We start from the raw sequence: 4957 nt of genomic DNA, 5'->3' as shown, positions 1-4957 counted from the left end.
ACCCACACAAATAAAGGATAGACACTGTCAGTCAGTGACTGTGGCTCCAGTACTGGGGATGGTGCACTGCTGCGCTCTACCTCAGATTATCTTATACAACCTCTTCACTTGCTGATTTACAAGAACTCCTGCTAAATATGGCCTCATCAATCATGTGCATGCATTAGTTAAGCCTCACAAATGCTTGAAGCGTGTGGAAGGAGGCGATTCTACTTTTCACTTAGTCTGCACTGTGTATGGTTCTTTGCCTTAATTACTACCTAGTAAGGAGACTTGATACCTTTTCATGTCCCTGACATGTGCTTCTAAGAGGTCAGTAGCTGCCTTTTTTCTATGATATCCCAAACACATTGCAGCTGTTAAATCAGTTGATTTGCCTAGTCATGAATTCTGCCAGTTCCAGCCAGATGACCCTTAAAAGCGGCCAGTACCCCAGGCCTCTGCCTCTGTCTGTGGGCTGGCCAATAGAAGGGAAGTGTCTTCTGTCTGAAGCTGGCTGAAGAGCTCTTTGCTGACTAATATCAAGTGGCTAACCTTGGGTGTTAGAAAGCAGTTGACTCATCCTTGTTTTCATTCTATTTCTACTCCTCTGTCTTGGTTTCTTTGCTATAAGAAACAGGTAACTTCAAGTAGGTCTTCATCTCTTTACTCACACAATACGATCTTACAGCCAGTGGTCTTTCCTAATATTTTGAATAGGAAAGTAAGGAGAAAATGGATCTTTAAGAGTATTTGGAGGCTGGGAATGTGGCTCATTTGTAGAGTGCTTGCCTAGCATGCATTTCGATTCCTGAGTACCACATACACAGAAAAGGCCAGAAATCCCACTGTGGCTCAAGTGGTAGAGCACTAGCCTTGAGCAGAAGAAGTTCAGGGACCATGCCCAGGCCCTGAGTTCAATCCCCAGGCCTGGCATGTACGCATGTATGCATGCACACATGCATGCATGCATAAATAAATAGGATGAGCAAAAGATTAGACAGTTTTCTCCACTTTGTAGTTTGCTGTTGACTTGCATGTGCTGCTACCTGTGTTTTAAAAGAGTTCTCCATGGGGAGCTCTTAGGACACGTTTATCTTCTTTGGAACGTCATGTAGTTGGTCTAATACATAAAGCAGCCAAGACCATCAGATCCTCCTTGTTGCCGTTGATAAGTTTGTCAGCTCTCAAGCCACAGCTTTGTGTACATTCATGTATTTTTGTCTGGGCCTTATGGGTAGGCCTCAGACATTCCACAGCTACCTGGAAGACATTATCAACTACCACTGGGAGCTTGAGGAGGGGAAATCCAACCCCCTGAGAGAAGCCAGTTTCCAAGACCTGCCTCTTCGTACCCGTGTGGAGATTCTGCCCCGCCTATGTGATTACTGGCTAGATGCAGATGATGTCTTCGATCTACTCAAGGTGCTTCTCTGAAAGCCCTTTCTCTAGTGCAGTAAAAACGCAGTAGTTGAGAATGGAGCTTTGAAATCAGAGCCTAGACACTGTCCCTAAGCTTTTTTGCTCAAGGCTAGTGCTCTACCACTTGAGCCACAGTGCTGCTTCTATCTCTTAGTGGTTAGTTAGACGTAAGAGCTCTTGAATCTTTTTTGGGGGGGTGTGGTAGGAATTTGAACTAGGGCCTGGACATTGTCCCTGACCCCTTTTTGTTTTGTTTTTGTTTTGCTCAAGGTTAATGCTTTACTACTTGAGCCACAGTTCCACTTCTGGCTTTTTGGTGGTTAATTGGCGATAAAGAGGCTCATGGCCTTTCCTGCCTGGGCAGGCTTTGAGTCGTGATCCTCAGACCTCAGCCTCTTGAGTAGCTGGGATGACAGACATGAGCCACGGATGCCCGGCTAGCAGGTGTCGGGATCATACAGGATTAGACCTGGTGATGACTTCTAGTCCTTTCTTGGTCATGTCATTTAGAAGTAGTCTTCATTCAGGACTCCAGCCTAGGTCAGGCCCTGGGGTAAATTGGGAGTCTCAGCTGGAGCAGAATGTTGCTGTGGGTTCTGACTGAGATGCCACAGTGGATTACACGGGACAAAGCCTTAGAACATCTTATCCTACCCACTACCTTTTGTGTACATATAAAGTAAATCTAAGCCAGGTAGTCAAACCATTCATTGGAATTCTCTGTTTTTGGAGGGGTGGGAGCCGTTGTTGGGGTAGGGAACATTTCAAGCATTTCTATATCTTGTTCTTCGAAGAAGGTAGCCCCATCCCATTCTGTATTTTATCTGCCCAGATGGAAAAATAATATCCTGTACTTGGCATTTTGAAACAGGTGATAGGTTCGTGTATTGAAGTTTTCTTCCATTTATTTAGTTCATTGTTTTCCCCAACCCTCCTTCCTTTTCTGCCAAGGGTCTGGATGCAGACAGTCTCCATGTAGAACCTCTAGGGGAAGACAATTCAGGGGCACTCTACTGGTATTTGTACAGAACACTAATGTATAAAGTGGATCCGGTACAAGGGGGGTCTAATGGAGAACTCTCCTTGAGCAGGTAAAGTCTTCAGTGTCAAGGCTGTAATAGCTACATGCAAAAATGTCTTTAAAGTTAAATGCATCAGTGCTGGGTTGTGGCTTAAGCCATAGAGCACCACTTTGCAAACCTTACGCCCTAGGCTCAAACCCTGGTACCACACATACAATAAATAAAGAAAGCTCATACAAACAAAGAAAGCTAGAACTTTATTTTCTAATGAGGGGAATTAACTGTATCAGCATTCTTGAAGGGAGAGTAATTTCATATACAAATAAAAAGGAGTAGGGCACCAGTAGCTCACACCTGCTATATTTCCAGACATGTTTAAAATATGTCCCAATCAATCTCACCCCGTCTATCAATTTCCTTTCCCCTTCTCCCTTTCCTACCTTCCCAAAACAATTTCAACATGCTTCCTTGTTCAATTTTCATAGCTGCAAACCATCTCTTTCAATCAAATTTATACCCTTTCAATATATATTTCAAAATTATGCACCCTCGGCCTCTTCCTGTCGGTCCCATATTGAACTCTAGTTGGAAGAGGTGAGTCTGGTCTCAAAATGGAGGTAAAACTGCCGCCCGGTGGCCCCCAGCCTGACTCTGGCCATTGCCGCCGTCACCGGGGGGGGTGGGGGTGGGGGTGGGGGAGGAAGGCCATGATCCAAAGGAACCAGAGCAGCTGCCGAAGCTGTTTATTGGTGGTCTGAGCTTCAAAATTACAGGTGATAGTTTAAGAGAACATTTTGAGAAATGGGGCACACTCACAGATTGTGTGGTAATGAGAGATCCTCAGACAAAATGTTCCAGGGGCTTCGGTTTTGTGACTTATTCTTGTGTTGAAGAGGTGGATGCAGCCATGTGTACTAGACCCCACAAGGTTGATGGACGTGTTGTGGAACCAAAGAGAGAGCTTTCTAGAGAGGATTCTGTGAAGCCAGGAGCCCATCTAACAGTGAAGAAAATTTTTGTTGGTGGTATTAAAGAAGATACAGAAGAATATAATTTGAGAGACTATTTTGAAAAATATGGCTAGATTGAAACCATAGAAGTTATGGAAGACCGGCAGAGTGGGAAAAAGAGAGGATTTGCTTTTGTAACTTTTGATGATCATGATACAGTTGATAAAATTGTTGTTCAGAAATACCACACTATTAATGGGCATAATTGTGAAGTGAAAAAGGCCCTTTCTAAACAAGAGATGCAGTCTGCTGGATCACAGAGAGGTCGTGGAGGTGGATCTGGCAACATTATGGGTCGTGCAGGAAACTTTGGAGGTGGTGGAGGTAATTTTGGACGTGGTGGAAACTTTGGTGGAAGAGGAGGCTATGGTGGTGGAGGTGGTGGCAGCAGAAGTAGCTATGGAGGAGGTGATGGTGGATAGAATGGATTTGGAGGTGATGGTGGCAACTATGGTGGCCGCCCTGGTTATAGTAGTAGAGGAGGCTGTGGTGGTGGTTGAATAGGTTATGGAAACCAAGGTGGAGGATAGGGGGGTGGTGGAGGAGGATATGATGGTTACAATGAAGGAGGAAATTTTGGTGGCAGTAACTATAATGATTTTGGAAATTACAGTGGACAACAGCAATCAAATTATGGACCCATGAAAGGGGGCAGTTTTGGTGGAAGAAGCTCTGGCAGTCCATATGGTGGTGGTTATGGATCTGGTGGTGGAAGTGGTGGATATGGTAGTAGAAGGTTTTAAAAACAACAGAAAAAGGGCTACAGTTCTTAGCAGGAGAGAGAGCGAGGAGTTGTCAGGAAAGCTGCAGTTTACTTTGAGACAATTGTCCCAAATGCCTTAGAGGAACTGTAAAAATCTGCCACAGAAGGAACGATGATCCATAGTCAGAAAAGTTACTGCAGCTTAAACAGGAAACCCTTCTTGTTCAGGACTGTCACAGCCACAGTTTGCAAAAAGTGCAGCTATTGATTAATGCAACGTAGTGTCAATTAGATGTACATTGCTGAGGTCTTTTATCTGTTGCAGCTTTGTCTTTTTCTTTTTCTTTTCATTACATCAGCTATATTGCCCTGTGAATTGTGGTAGTGGTACCAGGAATAAAAAATTTAGGAATTTTTAACTTTTCAATATTTGTGTAGTTCAGTTTTTCTACATTTTAGTACAGAAACTTTAACAAAATGCAGTTTTGAAGGTGTTTCCTGGTGAGTTAACAAGTAAAGATCATTGTTAATAACTATTTTGTATGAATTTTGCTAAAGTTAACTGTAAAGAAACACCTATTGACTTGCAGTTTAAGGGGAATCTATTCTCCTCATTTCTAAACCATGATATGAATGGGCGCTAACATGTGGAGAGAATAGATACTTGTATGTATGCATTGTGTGTTTTAGATACATAGGTTTGGGTATTTAAATTAGTATATTTCTGAATTTAATAGCATTAAGATTACTTTCAAATGAAAAAAAAAAACCCTCAAAATCCCTATTTGTGCATTTTCCTTCAATGTAATCATGGTTTTAGT

At 43.0% G+C, this 4957-nt stretch overlaps 1 pseudogene; it reads left to right on the top strand.

Moving 5' to 3' along the window:
* Window positions 1–3034: 3034 nt before the first annotated feature.
* LOC122104116 lies at window positions 3035–4253 on the top strand (annotated as a pseudogene).
* Window positions 4254–4957: the final 704 nt, after the last annotated feature.

This window comes from Dipodomys spectabilis, unplaced genomic scaffold (genome assembly GCF_019054845.1).
Source record: "Dipodomys spectabilis isolate Male_0828 unplaced genomic scaffold, ASM1905484v1 ptg000022l, whole genome shotgun sequence".
Taxonomy (NCBI): Eukaryota; Metazoa; Chordata; class Mammalia; order Rodentia; family Heteromyidae; genus Dipodomys; species Dipodomys spectabilis.
The sequence above is the reverse complement of the archived record's forward strand: the minus strand, read 5'-3'. Positions and strand labels throughout refer to the sequence as shown.